This window comes from Columba livia, chromosome 19 (genome assembly GCF_036013475.1).
Source record: "Columba livia isolate bColLiv1 breed racing homer chromosome 19, bColLiv1.pat.W.v2, whole genome shotgun sequence".
Classification (NCBI taxonomy): domain Eukaryota; kingdom Metazoa; phylum Chordata; class Aves; order Columbiformes; family Columbidae; genus Columba; species Columba livia.
The window spans coordinates 3,380,993-3,400,063 of NC_088620.1; the positions used below are offsets into that span (position 1 = coordinate 3,380,993).

Consider the following 19,071-nt stretch of genomic DNA (forward strand, 5'->3'; position numbering starts at 1 on the left):
ACAACCTGCCCCGCACATGGAACCAGCATCCCGCTCCCCATCACCGTCAGACACAGCAGGAGTCCCCCAGGGGCGAGCAGAACCCACCGTCGACACCTCCCCAATCCCAACGTATTTTCCACACCAGTTACATCTGCGTTTTCTCAAGGGCCCTGGGAACAGCTGCTCCTTGGGGGCTCTAGCAGGTCATTGCTCCCCATCACTGCCCCCACCTCTTCTCCCTCCCCACAGGCTGATTTTCTCCCTCTGCTTGGGGAAGTGGGTGGTGGGGCGAGGGGGTGGCTAATTAGCAGCACCACTGGCAGAGATTCCCATTAATGATTTTCCCAACAGATCACACCACACCCCTTTTAACCTCTGTTAGCGAGCCAAAGCCCTTGAATTATCCAGCCGAGTGCACCCGCCCCATATCCCCCCGGCTCTGCCCATAGAACCCCTCATGCTGGCTGAGCCCCCGCGCCCCGGCAGCCCCCGCACCCACCGCCGGCATCCTGAGACACTGAAAGGCAGCGAAGCTGATGCTGATGGGCATGAAGGTCAGTGGAGAGGGAAGGTCGGTGGCGGAGCCGGCCGCCCCGCGGGCAGCAGCGACCGCCGTGTGCCCGCTGTGCGCTGGGGCAGCCCTTCCCAAAGTCTACCCTGGGGGCCGGCTTGGGCAGAGCCCTCTCCACGCAAGAATAAACCATGTAAATGTATCATTGGGGGAAAACGAGGGGAAAAAAAAAGCAAGTATGTCTGTATTTACCCTGAACAGTGCTGCTGGTACCGTTGGGTAACATGCTTCCCTTCCCTGCTGTCATTACCACCACGAAAACCAAAGAGGTCAGTCGGCTTCTGCTCTCCTGCCTCTCTCCAGGGAAAAATTTGGGGCTCTAGCAAGCATCCAGGGCAATGGAGGGAACAGAGCTGCTGTTTGCCACAACAGGATGTGATTCAGGATGATGCAGTGCATGGGGATGCAACCTGAATAAGCAGCGACCCTTCCAACCACAACCGTCCCATTCCTGTTTCACCGCTGGGGGAAACTGAGGCACAGAGGGGGAGAGCTGAACACCAGCTCCTGGAGACCAACCCACATTACAGCACTGCCCTTTCCATCCACTGCAAAAACCCATCCGTGGGTGCCTGCAACCGTCCCCCTGTGCAGTACAAGCCGGTGCTGCAGAGCCCAGCATGAAGAATTGTGCCCTCAGTGCTGGTCACTGTCACTGTGGACAGCCCAGCACAACGTCCCTCCTCTGCTTACCCACTTGCTTCTGTCTGCACCCTGCAAAAAGAGGGTGCGATGCTTATGCATGACCTGCGGTCCCCGATGCAGCTCGCAGGGCTGCGTGCATGCACACACATGTGCAAAAAAGCCGCCCGTAATCTCCTTTCCATCTGCTGCTCCCAGCTCGTCCTCACGCGAGCGACCCCATCATCTACTGAACACAATGCAAATTCAATTGCCATCAGTGTCCCGTGCAGCAGGAGGTTGGGGGACACGCACTTTCCCGGGGGGACATGACTCTAATTTGAGGCTCACATGGCAGCTGTGGGGTTTGCAGAGAAGGAGAAGCTGTGGTCAAGCTGGATGTGGCTGGACGGAGGAGAGGAAAACCACACATCCAAGACACAGAGGTGGGACACAAGGGATGGGAAGGGCCCCACATCCCCAACAGGCTGGGCACCATAAGGAGAAAAACACAAGCCCTGAGGAGAAGCACAAACCCACTGCGTGCCCTGTCCCTCCTCCCGGCCGGCGCGCGAGTGACGGGGGCTCCAGCCGAGCGGCTGTCGCTTGTGATTTGTGGTGTTAATATTTCAGGGGAGGGGAGCGAAGGGGTGACAACAGCTAGGGAGAGATGGCTCTTGGAAGTCAGCTCGCAGGGTTATAGCTGAAGGCAAAGCAATAACACTGATGGATCTGAGGACCTGGAGTGGCAGAGGCTGGAGGAGGAGGAAAGAAGAAAGCAGATGAGGAAGGGTGACAAACAGCATAAATACATTCCGTCTTTCTTTACATGAGGTTGACATGAGCTTGCTACAGCCATTTCATTAATTAGCCCTATCCTGCACCACGGAGAGAGCATCATGCCATCCCAGAAGGGGACCAGGAGAGCCACCAGCCAGGGGACGAGGCGACAAGTCCCGCTGCTCCTCGGGGGCTGTGCAGTCACCGTGCTGGGCTGGATCCCCAGCACTGGAACCGTATCCCTGCCGGAGGGTGCCCACGGCAGCCAAAGCTGCACCCATCCACCCCACAACCCCACGGGCATCCTTCCCGATCCATCCCACGCCCCCACGGGCACCCTTCCTGAGCCCCTTCTGGCTGCTGGGGAAGCCCTGGTTCAGCCAGCCCCACTGTCCCCAGCCCCAGTCATGTCACGACAGCACTGATAAAGCCCTGACAGCCCAAGACTCCTCCAACCCGGCAGTGGACAGACTCAACAGCCGGAGCTCTTTTTAAGAACTGCAACGCTTGAGAGGCTTAAGGACAAGAATATCTTGATTATCCGCACCCAGAGCCCTCAAGCAGCCCCTGCTGCTCTCGAGCAGCTTAAAGGATGGGAATTACTGGTGGGGGGACCCAAGTCCCTTCCATGGCACCACCCCACTTCCAGCTCCCACAGCCCGCTCTCCCTCTCCCTCCAAGGGACGACAAATATCCATATAAACCCCCCGCCAATCGCCACCCCAGTCTCCTCCCCGGCGCTTTTCACACCTTCCATCAGCAGCTGGGCATGTGCAATGGGCCACAGCCAGGTTTGCCACCACATGGAGACACTAACATTTTGCTGGGAAAAGGGCAATTTAATTATCCTATCTTCTGCTTCGTGACAGCACAGGAACGTGCTGCTCAGACACCGAAAGTGCTGCGCGAGCAAATGGCATCATGTACGGCAATGGTAATGCTGCCCGGTGCCTCCAGGAGCAGGGTCCTCGATTCCCGGATTTCTGTGGCAGCAAAGAGGGGTCGGAAAAGGCAAGAACACGGCAACAACAGGGTTAAAGCAAAGCCCCAAACCTCCAGGTTTTTAACAGCCCAAAGAAGCAAGAAAAATGTTGTTGTTGTCCAGCTGCAATGCTTCTTGTGAGCTCAAAGCAAGCGCCGTGTCTCATCTGGGGGCTGTTTGGCCAGTGCGAGTCTATTTTTACAAGGAAAATGGTATTTTGAAGGAGACAGTTGATCAGAAAAGGAAGAAGTATTAAAAATACTGCAGTCATCTTTTGGAGGATCAAACTATTCACTGAATGCAGCCAGACTTCACAAACCACATCTGACCTTCCAAAGTACCGCTTCCCAGAAAATTTACTGTTAAATAATACACAATATATTAAAATCCACCCCTTAGGGTGAAGGCAGGAGCGTGGTGTCTGTCTTGCTGGGTGGGTTGCAGTTGGGACCACGCAGATGTCCCTGCTCCATTCCCCTGGGGACACGGGGGACGGGGACAGAAGATGCTGCTGAGATGCTGGTCCTGCCCGGCAGCAGCCAGCAGTGCTCAGGCAGCACGTGTGCCGCGGTGTTTGTTGTGACAGCGGCTCCATTAGCACCCAGAAGCCAATCTGCCTTCCCAAGGACGTGGCACCGACTCCCTAATTAGTACGTTAATGAAACTCGTTGGTGGGAGAGAGCAAGCGTGGGAGGATGGAGGGGGAGCAGGAGTGTCGGTGCAGGATGATGGCAGCCCAGGCAACGGGGCAGATGCACCGAGGGACCAGCCTGCCCGCCCAGCTCAGTGACAGGGAAGGAGAATGGAGAGCAGTGGGACAGTGGCTGCAGCGGGATATGGCTCCTCTTTGCTTTTCCAGCCACGCAATGTCCTTCCAAGATCCCCAAGTGCCACAGCTGCTTGCAGGGCAAGAGCTGCACTGACAGTAAATAAGCGTGAGAGGGAAGAAAGGGACTTTCCAGATAGGAAAGTTGCCTTCCCGTCAGAGGGGAGAGAAGGACAAAACAGATTTGTGCGGGGCACACAGCAGGCTCAGTCGGGGAGCGCTGCCTCGGTCCCTCCAGCGATGCCACAGCCGCCCGAAATCCCCGGCACTGGGAAGTTCCCACACCCCAGTGCCAATCCCAGCGAGGAGCTGGCATGTCCTGCACCATGGGAGACAACCTGGCACCGGGGTTACAAATGGGTGACAAAGCAGCGAGATTTCTGCCCGCCCAGGAGGGCTGGTGGTGGCAGTGGCACCTGGGGGACACCAGTCCTGCTTCCCCCGAGCCCCAGTGACGCAGGATAGCCCCGGGTGCTTTCCTCCAGCATCTCCTTAAGAAGCAACTTGCCCTCTCGCAGGTCCCCCCGATTTAATTTTTACTCCCTTCCCCACATCCAGGAGCAGCACGTTCAGAGATTCCCAGTCCTGGAGCAATAACAGGCTGCAGAGTCACTTTGGAAGTACCCAATGTGACAGAAGCGGCCCTATAGCAAATGTCTGAGACGAGGCTGGGTGACAAAAGGCATTTCTCCCCCCGGGGAAAATCTGTTTCCCCGTGCCTGTTTGGGGAGTTGCTTTTTGCAGCGCCAGCCAGCCTTGACCCAGCTCAGCCCCCTGGGGAGCCGAACGGCTATCCATCCTCTCCTGCCGCTCCTCTTCGATGCACGCGATGAGTCACGAAGCGCCGGCAGGGCCACACTGTCCCCAAAGCACGCACAGCACCCTCATCGCTGCCCAGCACAGGACGGGTTAAGCCATCCCCATGCTGCCCCGTCTGCAGGGGGGTGCTCAGCTGGGCAGCGATGGTGCCGCGGGGCAGCTGGGACCCCGGTGCCCCGAGTACCGGGCTGGCTTGTGCATAAGCTTACGTTAACTGGCTCTGATGGCTGCTACGAAACAGCCGCTGTGGGGAAAGCCCCGGCTGGGCACACCTGCCCCTCGCCCCTGGGGTGGCAGCGGGGGACCGAGGGAGCACCGGCCCGGCGAGGCCACGGTTCGGGCGACCGCTGCCTGACCCCCCCTGTGCTGGCTCAGGGTCAAACTGACCCAGCACCTGAGCAGGGCTGACGGTGGCTGGAGGGGCTGGCAATGCAGCTGTCACACACTCCACCTGCTCCCTGCGCTGCTGTGAACCTGCGTCACCCCCACCTGAGCCCTCCCCAGCCCCCCAGCAGCATCATCAGGGCCACCAAACTCACACAGTGAAGCAGAGCCCCCAGACTGCACCACCCCACTGCTCCATCTCCACTCCCTTGGCAATTGGCACATTGGTTTTCATCATCCCACAGTCGACGGCTGGCTCCGACCCTTGCTCCACCAGCAGGGGCAAAGGTGCATCCCCCCCCACGCTGCTGCATTCTACAGGGCCTCATGCCGGGAGCTGCAAGGTGGAGTGTGGGAACCAAACGTCCTGTTGTTTGGGGGGATGCAGGGTGATGCTCCCACCCAAGATGACAAGTCAACCCATGGGCTCAAGCACATGTGGCCCAAGGAACAGACGGCTTCCCCGTGGTGCCTGCCAGGGGAGCCAGAGCAGCAGGGGACACTGCAAAAGGGGGGACCCTGCAAAAGGTGGGACACTGCAAAAAGGGGGACCCCACATCGCAGCTCTGCTGGCCAGGCACAGAGATCACAGTGCGTCCGCACACAGGTGAGTGAGGAGGAACACGCTAATCCAACACATCTGTCCGTCTGTCTGCAAAACAACCATGGCCATGCACATCCCTAAGAGGTGTCCGCATTGGAGATAAGCAACAAGAATCCAGACTTCAAGGGTACTGGCATTAGATGTCATTTGGGATGTGTTTTCTTAATCAGGTCCATTGTCAACACTCAAAAACGCGCCTCTAACACCCTGGGGACACTTATTCCTGACGCTGCCTCAGGAGCAAAAAATGCAGATGATTCAGCTCCAAAATTATAAAGAGTGGGATGTTCAGCCTGCAAGCAGATCTCTGGCTATTCCTGGGCAAAAGCTCAAAGCCACCTTTGCTTCCCTCTCCTCCTCTTGGAATTATCAGAGAATACATTCCCTTTTTTAATTATTATTTTTTGCTATGCATACGTTCTTGTCCCTCTCAGCCCTGCAAGCAGGAGCTCCGGGGCTGTGCTGCTCCCGCGCTGGCCGGCAGCCCGGCGTGCCCGCGGTGCCGGGGACACGTGTGCCAGGGAGGGCGAACACGACCCCATCGGCCTTTCCCATCGGCCGGGAGGATTTGCACCGACTCGTGCCGGGGCTTGGACGACGGCATGCTGCTGCTGCTGCTATTTTCTCTCTGTTTTCCTAGACATTAACACTTCCTCCCTTCACCCACAAGATGGTTTCCAGGCTCCAATTCTCTTCCCTATGGCAACAAAAACCCAGCCAGGAAACCTCAGCCCACTCGCCCGATGATCTCGCAGGCGAGGGAGGTTGGGGGGAGCCCCAGCCCCTCTGGGCTGGTTGTTGCAGCTTGACACCGAACTATTTTAAAGCAAAACTTTTGCCACTAACCTAAAGCAAACTTTGCCACCTGTGTGGCTCAAGGCTGTGCAGCCGGGTCCGGGTCCTCATCACGAGCATCACCCTGGGACATCAGTGTCACCATCCCCGCTCCCAGAAGTCAGGGGGATGCTGGGACAAGGAAGGGATTTGCAGAAATCCCCATTGCACCCGCACTTGGCTGAATCCGCTCAGCTGCTGGGCTGGAGCATTGGACAGATGCTGCGGCCACCTTGCTCCAACAGCAGGTACAGCAGGGATGCTGCAGGACGAACATGCTTCTAAAATCCCCAATTTGTCAGGGAAAGGACATAGCAAAGAGTGGATGTCAAAGAGGAAAAGGGGAGGAAGGATAAGAGAGCAAACAAATCATATCAACTCAAATCAAAACAGGCCACGGAAATGATTGCACTTAAGCTTTTCACGCCTGGCTAATTTTTTTTATTATTCAAAGAAATTCCTGTTTTTGTTTTGCCTCCTCGAAGGAAGAACCAGAGGGTAGAGAGCTCCTCCAGCAATCACAGATAATAACCACCGCGGAAAAAAGGCTTCCTGCCCGAACAATGGGAGACAATCAGCACGAGCAAGGGTGCGGGAGCATCTTTTAATCTGCCATGCCTTGTCAAAACAAAACAAAAAAGAAAAGAAATGCTGCATGGGAAAGACGGCTGCAATTAGATATTTCTTTTGGGTTGGAAAGCCGCGCACTCCGACACCGCATCGCGCGCTTTGCTGCCATTGCAAAACAGCAGCGTTGCAGGATCTCCGGGGGAAACCGGGCCAGGGGATGCTCCGAGGATACAGGAGAGCCCAGGCAGCGAGGACACAATGTGCCAGGCAGGACATGACCCTCGAGCAGCCGCTGTGCTTGCAACCACGTTCACATCCCTCATTTCAGACATATTACCGCTCAGGCCTGCTTGGCTGGATGGGATAAGGAATAAACTGCGCTCAAGCTCGGGGTCCTGCAAGACTTTGGTGCATCTCTTGGCTTTTTCATGCTCCTTCCTCCCGCGCCAGCCGCTGCTCCTTTAACTCCACCGTCAGAGGCACCGGGAGAAAACACTCGCGCTGCAAATCCAACTGTGCGTCATTCAGCTCTCATTTTGATTGTTAAAAATTCATTAATGAGAGCAGATTGGTATTATATCGCTGCCTTAATTAAAGAGGGCTACGGAACAGCATTTTAAATAGCAATGTCATTTTCTAATTGACACAGCTACATTATAAAGAAAAATACTTAAACAGAACTTGAAACTGAGCCGGTTTCTTCTGACGGCAGGGCTCATTTGGGCTTAAATTTTTAATCTGCTCATGAAATATTTACAGGCAAGGAAAGGGATAATGTTTCTCCAGGTGTACAGTTCCCCTCCTCCAGCCCGGTCCCCCGCGAGGTTGCTGCGGGATGAAGGCTTCACCACCCAAGGAACCTGCTTCTCCATCCTTCTCCATGCAGGAGACACAGGAGCTGCACCAAGCCCCAGGAGACCCCTAAGTCACTGCCCCACTTTCATCCTGTTAGCTAAAACCCACTGGATTTGAGTGAAAAATGTGCTTTTTCAGTGCTTTTCTTGGGCCAAGCATTTCTACCCCACCAAGGGTAGGGGGATGACCAGGGCTGAACACGGCTGTGCCCGCAGTGGGTACCAGCACAGGGATGCAGCACAGCTCATGCACCGGCCAAAAGCATCTCATGTCAGGCCACATTCAGATGCCACATCTCCCCCTTTCACACCCAGACGCTCAACACATCTTTCCTGCTATTTAAGGTGTTTCATACACAAACCTCCTACAGCTAATTCCACGCCTTTAAGAGCACGGATTCCTCCTGATTTCCATTTAGGAAAAAATCTGGCCACCGTTTCAAGTACCGAAGCAGCAAATCAAGGAAAAAAAACGGCTTCACACCCCTGGATGCAAATTCCTCTGCAAGGCAGCGTGGCCCCCTCTCCCCAACCCCATACCACTGCTCACCCCCCAGCACGCAGCAGCCTGGGAAACCAGTTCCCACTCATGCCAGCAAGAGATTTTTTTCCACCAGCACTAGTGGAAATTAGTGGCGTTAGTCCACGCCTGCCGTTCACCAGCCAGCCAGAGTGAACTCATAGAACAGTCGTCCGCACGCCAAGTCCATTGAAACCGGTAGCACCGCGCTTTGGCCACGGCACTCAGTACAAGCACGAGGGCAGGGTGAGCCAGAGGACAGGTTGCTCAGAGGCTTAAACTCTGGATCTTCCTCTCCCTAGCTTTTCAGATGGCCTTTCAGACCTTAGAGACAGCCCATCACCCTGCCTCAGTTTCCCTCCCTGCCAAACTTTGCCTGTCTCCTTTTTGCAGGTAGTCTTACAGCATCCCCGGCAATGGGTTGAGGTGAGCTGGGAGGTTGGGGGTGATGCTACACCCAGACATGGGTGTCTGTTGTGCCCCACACATGCTGCCTTTTCACAACAACAACTTCTAAAAGCAAAATGTCATCAGCCTGCGGAGTGGCTTAGTATCGCTGTGTTAGTTCTGTAAAGTGGAAAAGATTTGGAAAACCAGCCAGAGAGGGGAAACGTCAACTCCTCCACTCCTCCTTCTCCCTTGCTGTCCAAGGGAGGGATGCTCACCTCCATACCCCACGGATACCCACAGGAAAGCAAAGTGCAGGAGCTGGCACAAGCAGGATGTGCCCAGGGAGGTGACAGAATGCCCAAGGGATGCAGATCCCAGTGCAAAAGGGTCCAGCCCAACCTCTTCCCCATCCAAGCATTCCTCTGCCACCCTCAGCCCTGTGTCCTCAGCTCCCATCGTTTCTCCGCCGGTCGCAAGAGCGTGAGACTGTCCAGCTGGCTCGCAGAGGATCTGGGCAGGCTGTTTAATCAGGGAGAGCGATTCGGCTGTAATTTCTTCTGATAAAGTATTACAGATGCTACATTTCAAGCCATCTGGCAGCAGGCTGCGTTTCCTGCCTCTGCTTCTCGCACTCTCAGGAGAAAAGGGGAGAGAGAGATCAAAAATTCAAGGCAGGATGGTGAGGAGGGCTGTGCCGGGAAGGGGAACAGAAATTCCCACCTCCCATCCCTGCTGATGCTGCACTGGTACCCACAGGTACCGCTCTGCAGAGGATGGGATCAGTGAATTGAACATCAATGTGCTCAAGAAAAGCCAGGCTGTCCCCTGGCAGGGCAGGGACAGGGTCGCCAGATCATCCATTTCGGCTGGAAACTCATCCCAGTGTGGGGAAACCCCTTGTCCTTGGCTGCCCCATGTATCATCCCCAGCACAGGTACCCATCTGGATCCCCAGATCCTCGATCCAAATCACAGCACAGCGGAAAGCATCTGCACCCATGCTCATCAGACCGGGGAAAGCCCAAAACCAAACGCAGCAGAGCCCATCCAGCCTCACAGACTAATTTACACCAAGACAAGCAATCTGGCAGCATAGGGGGAGGCTCTGCAAACAAAAGGCAGCTCGTTCAGATTTACCAAAGCCAGAGCAGAACCGTCACAAGGTTCAGCGCATTAAAAATAACTGAAGGGAAGGGCTCGCACTTCATTACTTTCGACAGAACTGGGTCTTGGTCACGCCAAGTATCTGCTGGGGAGCAATCACAGCACCACACGCCGCAGTTCTCCCTCGCATCACTCAGGTGTGAAGCCAAAGATGAACAGGGCCAGGGATGAAAGGGGCTGCAAGGGGCTTATTTCCTCCTTCTCCCTGACCTGTTATTGTGAAATGTACAGCCCAGCACTCTCTGCATCCCTGCTCCTGCTCTCGGGACTGCATCTCTCCATCTACGTTTTGGGGAGATGGGGAGGTAGGTACCCCCAGGAAGGATGGGTAGCACAGCATGAGGCAGCAGTGATGCTTCCATCAGCAGCATCAGGCTGCAAAAACATGGGAGATGCCTTGGCAGAGGGTGTCATCAATGCCAGTGATGGGGTGTGGGATATCCATCCCCAGCTGGAGGTTCTTCATGAACCACAGAGAGTTAAAGGCTGGCTGAGGCCCTGAAGCATAAGGGTTATGAATATGTAGCTAATGTAATGCAATTATACATTAATATATAACTAACAGTCATGGTAATACAACATTACAGTAGGTGGATTATCCCATCTCCTGTAATTTATTATTGTTGTTTGTAATCCATTAGTGTCCAGAGCTGAACCCGGGTCAGGGTGCAGTGTCCTGGCACACTTTGCTTCACCCCAGCAGGAACGGGAGGATGGAAAACGCCCCTGCTCCGGAGCCAAATCCTGCCCCAAGCTCCTGTGGCAAGTCCTGAGCAGAGACCTCCCTCCCAACCAACACCAGGACCCGCTCCCAGGGCTTCTGATCCCAACGGGAGACATCCATCAACACTGCATAAAGCCACAGGGCATTGCGCATCCAACACCGCCCCATATCCTGCCCCAAAATGCTGGGGACAAAGAGGCTGAGGGACTCAGCGGGTGTCTGGCAGGGGTCTCCAGCAGCCCTGGGGACAGGGCCACCCCCTCGCCAGCACCACGGAGCCGTTCCAGCCGCCTTTGAGGGGAAGGAACAAAGCCCAACTGGTTTTGCGCAGCCACCAATTAATCTTGATCGACACCACCCTCCATAATGAGTCATCCACCCGAAGTCAATTTACATTTTTATTAAATCACACAGGAAAATTAGAAGCGTTATTACTTCCCTCCAATTCAATACGTGTTCTGTGTTCCCCCACCATTCACTCTGTGGGAAAACATCCCGGCATCTCCGGTTTAACCGTTTCTTCCCAACGCTCCCCACCCCAAAGAATCCTTTTTGTGTAACCTGGAAATAAATCAGACTGGCCTTTACAGGAAGGGAGGAGGAGGGAAACCAGATACCTCCAGAGAAAGGGACAGGGAAGGAGGCACCAAGGCGAACAGCAGCAGTCCCCAGCACGGTGCATCCCTGAACACACTGACATGGACCAAATCCCACTAATCCAGACCCTGGAGGGACTCCCCAGCTCCAACCTGCTGCTCTTCCCCAAAGGGAAAAGATCCTCCCACTCGCTGAACCATCACAGCCCTCGCACGAAGCTGGATCTGCCCCGGGAAGTTCATCGGGAGGGAAAGGCAGATCCATATGCACCGCAGCAGCCGGGTGATCGATACACATTCATATCCATCCTTAAACCCGGCCCATCCTGCCATGTCTGCTGCGCACGCGATTATATCATCCTCGCTGCTACAACACAAGCGTCTACATTCAACATCAATTTATTTATGGTCTCCACATGATACAAGCAGATCTGCGAGAGAGCAGGGGATGTATCTTCTGAGAAAGATAAATATGTGCACGTGCACAAGAGAGGGTCTCCCCGGGAGGAGCTGCATGTGTGAGTGAATCTGGGTGCGTGGTGAACAGCTCCACACTTGCTAAAACAAGAGGAAGGCTCTCCTGTCACCGCCAGAATTAACATTTGCTTGAATGGAAAGCCCAAAAGCTCCCACTGGGGTCGCATCTCTGTTCTCCTGGGGACTGGGATGGAGTGTCCATGCTCTGAAGAACATTTAATCTGACTGGGTCAGAAAATTCTTTCTCAAGGATGAATGCCCCTATGATGGAAATATTTCCCAGGGATGAATGCTGATTGTTTGCAAAGTCCGATCAATTTGGACCGTATTTCCAGTGGATGGAGCAAGACAGAGGGGAATTTCCATTTTGTGATTAAATTCCAAAAGTACTATATTTTTGTCCTAACTCACGACAAAAGCACAGTTTGAAATATCTGTGCTTCCTGCCAATGGGGAACACTCCAACTTTCAACCACACTCTTTGCAATTCAATTAGCTGTGTCCTAGACAAGGACCTAAATCCAAGGGACTTGCCCGTGGCCATGCAGGAGGGCGAGCGGAGCCCATGTCTCCCTATCACCTCCGCAGTGTCAACATCTGATCCCCGCTGTTGTTTGCAAATCCATCAAGGCAACTCTCCAAACTCTGCTGCTTGGAGACTTGCACGCTGCACCGGGATGCTCGTGGCACAGGGATGCTTGTGACACAGTGATGCTCAGGGCACAGGGATGCTTGTGGCACAGGGATGCTCAGGGCAAAGCAGAACCTTTAGGAAACACGCTGCTGTTGAGCCCCAGCTTTGCAAACACCCAGCACAGCCCCTTCCAGGCTCTCCCCTCGGTCACCTCTGCACGGATCTGCTGACTCAGCAGGGCAGCGCCTGCCCCCAGCCCTACATCTGAAGGAGAAGCCATGAGCAGAGACTGGAGAGGGAATCCCCTTGCAAGCAGGATGCAGAGCCCCACTGGCCCCACCACATCCCCCTCCTCCTCGGGGGGCGGCCGCAACGCAACTCTGGATTTCCCAGGCTGCCTAAAAAGGGCCTTTTGCGAATTCCTCCGATGCCTGCAGCGCTTCTGAAGTCCTGTTTTTCCACTCCAGCAGCCCCCCCTCCTTGTTTTCCTTCTCCGGCTGCTGACCCAGATTTCATAATGAATGAATCCATGCAGCGCTCTTCAGACTTTAATTATTTTTTCACTTTTTCTCATCATACATTATGCATCAATAAAAAAAAAAAAAAAGAAAGAAAAGAAACAACACGCCACAGCACAATTAATTTAAGCTTGAATGGTTAACTCCTGCCTATCACTAATAGCAGAAGTGTCTGGAAATTGCAGCTCCTATTTTAGACCTTGCATTAACGTCAGGGATGCAAACAAACCGTTTTTAAGATGCTGCGGTAGCTTGGCTAAGACAGTAGACGGCAACTAATGTATTTCTTCATAAAAAGCTTATTTTTTAGGTTATTTATAGTGAGAATCTGCCATGCCCATGCTGCCTCTCCCCCGCTGTCACCCACAAGCAAGCTCTGAGTGTGGTTTGAGGATGGTGATGGGATCCAGCATGGTCCCGGGCAGATTTGCCTGCAGCGAGCAGGCTGAGCCCCCCACGGCTCAGTGGGTGCCGTCCCCACGTGCCACAGTCCCCGAGCGGGTGACAACTGGGCTCCCAGGCGCCTGCCTCCATGACCCGAAGGCACTTCGCAAATATTCATGAATGAACGCTCCCGGCAGCCCGGGGGAAGGTTATTATTAGCTGTCCCGGAGGTCTGAGCAGCACCGAGATGTTCTCTCCGCTCTGTCGGCTCAGTCCCGATGCTCCCAAAGGGCTGGAGTCAAACACCCCGAGCATCCCCCCCAAGGCCATGGGGAGCACCATGGCTACAGGGATGCTATTCCCATCCTGCAGAGACGGACCGGAGCACATTAACGCCCCGACACTGCGACAGCTGATTTTTGGCATGAGTAGGATGATCTCCTTTCAGCAAAGAGGTCCCAGCGGATGAGGCGCTTAACCACAAACCTAATTACTGTCCTCCTCCCCGCTCCTCGAGCGGAAGGCCGGATTTCCCTGCATCTCCTCTCCGCTCGCGGCCGCTTCTGCCGGCCAAGAGGGCATCCAGCGCGATGCTGCCTCAAGTGCGGCGATGGAGCAGCTGCGGAGAGGACCAGAATTACAGAAACGGATGGTTTGTAAAAGCAAGGGGATGGCACTGGGTGGGGGAGCACCCCACCAGCTCTTCCCAGCAAAGCTGGGGCAATGGAGGAGCAAGAACAAACTCCCCTCTTTCTCTAGGACCACAGGGATGCTGGTGGAAACTTCACAGCTCACCACCAGTGGGATCCCATCTCTTTTCCCAAGGGATACGATTTTAATCCCTCCAATGCCCAGACCAGGGCAGTCCCTGAGCCAGACCCCCGGGATGGACTCGCAGGGGATACTGCAGGTTTGGGGGTTCTGCCTGCTGCACCCACACCTTTCGCTTCCAGGCATGGCCAGAAATGCATCCCACGCTGAAGACAAATTCTGCACCATTTCTGCCCTTTCTAGCCGAAATCCCAGCCCTGCTGTGTGTAAAGGCATCATTGCCCTGAGTTAAGGATGGTCAGGATCTGACCATCTATCTGCCAAGCTCTTCTTGCAGTTCTGCCTATGCAAGTCCCTTTTAAAGGAAAAAAAAAACACCACAAGCAAACACAAAAGGCCCTAATTTGATCATATTCCTCTGAACTAAAAGCACCTTTGACCTAAATTCCCACTGCGGGCTGGAATTCACCCTCTGCAGGCAAAGGATTACAGGAAAAAATAGCCGTGCATGCACAGTGAGACAGGGAAGGAGGACAGAAACCCCCAGTAAGCCTTACCCAGGCCTAACAGTGCTTGGGTGTCTCAATCTATGTAAAGTGGAGCTAATTTAATATTATCATATGATATTAAAGCAGCCTACCTCTCTCTTCCATCCCATATGCAAAACTTGCGAGCAGAGCTATGAGAAGCATATGGAAAAACATCTCCAAGCACAAACATCCACCTACTGCGCGAGCTGTTGAAAGTTAGAGAGCTATCCAAAAGAGAGGGATCACAAAAGAGGTTTTAACCAAAAAGAAAACAGCCCTGTGTATATTTTTTCTCCTCCAAAAACACCCAGAGACTGAAGCGCTGCCTAAACACATGCCTTGCATTTTTGCTTCTTCTGGTGGTTTAAAAGGCAGCTCACTGCATTCACTGGTTGTGTTATTAAGGTAATAGCCAGAATTATTCCTGCTTTGTCCTTAGGAGTGGGTTTCCATCCCCTCCAAGCCAGCCAGGCTCCCGGAGAGGTGGAGAGGTGGGTGCTTGGGGGGACCAAACCAACCGCACTCATCATGACCGCAGCTCATCATGACCTCGCACACCCAGAGCATCCTCCAAGTTTGTCAACACCTTTGCAAGAGGGTTCCTGGGGAGAAGGCAGAAAGGAGATTGCAAAGTGCTGACAAGCTCACGGGGTGTTTTCGAGATGCCCTGCAAGGTGTCGGCCTCGCCGAGCTTCCTCCAGGGGCTGCACGGGGAGCAGGGACCCCACGGGACGGTCCCTGCTGGGCAGCGGGAGCGAAGGGCCAGCCCGCCCGGGACAAGAGCGGCGGGTCACGCTGGGCTGAGTCACCTGAACCTACCAGTTCTCATCCATCCTTCTGGCAAGAGGAACAAATAATCCTCAGGGAAAGCTGTTTTTGGAGGCTGCTGAATTGTTCTTGGCACTGCTCGGAGAGCTTCAATTCGCTAGAAAATCCCAAGTATTTTAATATAGCCAGAATATTTGCTCACAGGATGACTAGCCCCACCACGAAACAGAACCCAGCCTCCGTGGAGCCGGCTCATCGCAGGGACACTTCTCTGCTGTATTTTTAACGTTGGGGAGACGGATGCCCAGATGGAGCCCATGTCACCTCCCTTGCACAGTGTCACAGCCACGGGGGGTCTATGGAAATGACACCCCCCTGGCCTGGCTGGGAACCATCCCCCAGCAGGAGCTGGACCAGCCCTGAGCCATGGGGGTGGTTTGCTCTGACCTGCCACTTGCTCAGCTCAGCCGTGGGTCTCCAGCACACATCCAGCGTGGCCAAGCACCACAATGTCCCCTCTGTCCCCACAGCATCACCGGCTGCCATTAGAGGTTAATCCTCGTCTTGTCCCCACGCCACTCTCCGCCGTGCCCTTTCCCTCCCGTGTTGACTTTGGCCAGTGGTAGCCACATCTCTTCCTTGGGGCACCTCGCAGGTGGCCAGCAGACAGCAGAAAAGGAAAAACACCTATTTTTTTTTGCTCTTTCCTTTCTTCTATTTTAAGATCAGAAGCCTAAAATTAGTTCTGCTCGCACAATGGGCTTCTGAGATGTAATCCTTTCCCTTCCCCCAACAGCCAACAAAATAAGTTGCCGTTTGCAACACTTCTCCAAGCTTCTCAGGCCACTAAAATAAGTAAATAAACAAACAAACAATAAGCACATGAGGGCCAAACCATTCTGTCCAGAGGCTATACCTGCACAAACCCTGCTGCCCACCTACTGATACCCAGCACGGAGCCCCAGCCCTGGGAGATTCCCTCTTCCTCTGCAAAACCTGTACACACCACAGATGCTGTTCAGACGCCGCTGCTTCTGGGGACCACAGTGAAAAGCCAACAGACACGAGATCACCTGTGTGGGCGGTGGTTACCGAGAGCATCATGGCTACGGCTGCCTCCCCCCAAAACACATGCGGTAATGGAGCAGGCAGAGAGATGCTCCAGCTCCAAAGTCCATGGGGTGCAGTTTGCTTCCCCAGAAAAACAGATAGGAGCTTACACTGGGATCTGACCCTGCCATGCCTGAAATCCCAGGTGATTGTTCACCACGCCAACAGGAGCAGCATTAGCCCCCGGCTTCAGTCACAGCCCTGATGCTAATGCACCTCGACTGCTGGTGCATGGCTCCTCCACACCTCAGTGCCTCAATCTGTAAGGTGGGGTAATTGTACGGACCTCGCTCGTAGCTAAACAATTAGTTTATATTTGTAAAGTGCCCTGGAGTTAATTGCCATTAACTCATTAGCTAGATTTTGACCTCCTAAGCCCAGCTTTAAGCCATGCCCTGGCTCTGTGCATGCAGAGCCCTTGCACAGCTCGCTGCGCTGGTGCCCAGGCAGTGATGCCTGTGCTCTGCGGGGCACTTCTGCACAAGGCTGGCGAGCCGTGCCGCTGTCACCCTGCCCAGCTTCCCCTCACTGTGCTCCCAGGGGACGTTCCAGGATGTCCCCCATGGGGGTTCAGCCACATCGCTGAGCACTGCCTGGCTGCGTGTGCAGAGCTGCACGGGCCCATCGGGGCCCGGGAAATGGAAGTAAATACCCATCTGGCACTGCATTACCTGCCATATGCTTCCCATATGAACGTGTCTGTCCACAGCTCGGCACAAGGGGAGGGGCGCACCTTCCCCTGCACCTCATCACGTCCCACACCCAACGCACATCCCTCCCCTCAGTGTCCCCAGCTGGGCTGGTGCCCGCAAGAAAGTAGCAGAGCGAAAATCTGCCAACAAGGCGAGTGTGGACATCCGTGCTCTCTCCTTGTGTGCATATATCCACAGACATCTCCCCTCCCAAATAAGTGATGCCCCTCCCTGGGGGAGCAGCCAGCACCAGAGACCGCACTAACCGCCCAGCTGATGCAGTGCAAACTGCTGCAGCTGCATCCCTGCAGCCGCATCTCCCCTCTCCATCCTCAGGGCACCGCTTGCTCAAAGCAATGGGTGGGAGTTGGGAGCCAGAGCTGCTCCATCCCAGAAACCACAACCCCTGCCTGTCCTGCCAGGCACTTCCAGGTCTCAGACCCTGCACAGGAGTGATGCCGCTGGACCACGGTGCAGCCCCTCAGGGATGGATGCTGCAGGCAACAACCAGCAAACACCACTGGTCTCTGTTGGAAAACCACCTGCCGTGCCCTGCCAGAGATCTGCAGAAAAGCCCAGCATTTTATTTCATCCAAACCAGATCCCTGCTGTGCCGGTGGCAAGTCCCACGAGCGGCAGCATCTCTTCCTTTCCCAAAAACACCCCACAGTCGCCACCCTCCTCGATCGGCTTTCCAGGAACAAACCCGCATGTGCCATGGAGCAAAACCCAAACGAACACCGCGGGACCAGCCTCCCCACACCGGCTCCCCGGGCAGCAGCCCGGCACACGAGACTGCGGCTTTGGAGCAGCCAACAACAACAAACTCGTGTGTGAGCGACAAAGGGAAAAACTCAGCGAGGAAACAATATTCAGCTCAACTCTTTCCGAGCGCGTATAGTAAATAACACTGGGTATGGGTTTGTTTTATTTGTTTTTATTATGAAAACACAGGCCGGATTGTCCTGCTGGCTTGGGCAAGCTCAGTCCCCGAGCGGGGGAAGCGAGCAAGCAGCCCTGCAGAGCCACGCTGTGTCCGGCAACCCTACAATAAACAAAGAACCCACTGCACCTCATGGGCCTCATCCCTGCCCGAAGGAGCTGGTGAGCTCGGTGCGATCCTCAGCAGCTCTGTTATCACTTTACCAGGCTAAGCCAGGCTTAGTGAAGGCACAGCTCCGGCTCCCCGGGCTGCAGCACATGGACGCCAGCAGTGCCGGTGCCCCGCACCAGCTCCACAGCTGGGAGGGAAACGAGCACCTGGAGACAGAAATATCACACACTTCAATGGCTGTTTCCAAGGCAATAGTGTATCTGGGTCTGTCAGTCCTGTGTGCTGGGGGCTACAAGCCTTTCTGAGATATTTATCCCATTTTCTTTATTTTTCCCCTAACTAACTTAACCCCAGATTTTCTTGCCAATGTCTTGCCATCATTGCTGCTTCTGGCCTCGGATGTACCAGTACCGTTGCGCTCCATGCTCCTGCTATGTGTGTCAGGACAATGGGGCCAAGCAGGACACAACCTCTGAAATTGTTTTGGTGTTTTTTTTGCGTCAGAACAAACTTTTCCTTCTCTCACTTCCTCCTCCCAGGCCGGGCTGGGATGCAGGATTTGGCCATCACCTCCCAGCGCATCCACCTCAGTACATGCTGGGCCAGGAGAAAGCTGAGCAGCCCGAATCTGAGACAAACTTCAGACACAACCAAGTTAAAAATACATATTTTTCAGACAAAAGTTCAGTCCCCAAATGGTAAGAGAATCCAGGAAAAATGCAGCAAGCCCTGCTGGTGGCCGGCTTCCAGCGCGAGCACCTCCCTTCGGAGGAATCCAGCGAGGAGTCTCGACTAATCCACCCAGGACACACCAGCATTTCTTCCTCATATTATTGGGTTGGTGTTTGTTGGGGTTTTTTTTTTTTCCTTTCTTTCTTTTTTTCCATCTGCTCAGCAGATTTGACATTTGCTG

At 54.5% G+C, this 19,071-nt stretch overlaps 1 protein-coding gene across 1 annotated transcript in view; it reads right to left on the reverse strand.

The window, feature by feature from the left end:
* The window catches only part of RXRA (retinoid X receptor alpha), a 103,804-nt gene that overhangs the window by 67,195 nt on the left and 17,538 nt on the right, over nucleotides 1-19,071 (reverse strand). The gene's annotated exons all lie outside the window — the stretch shown is intronic.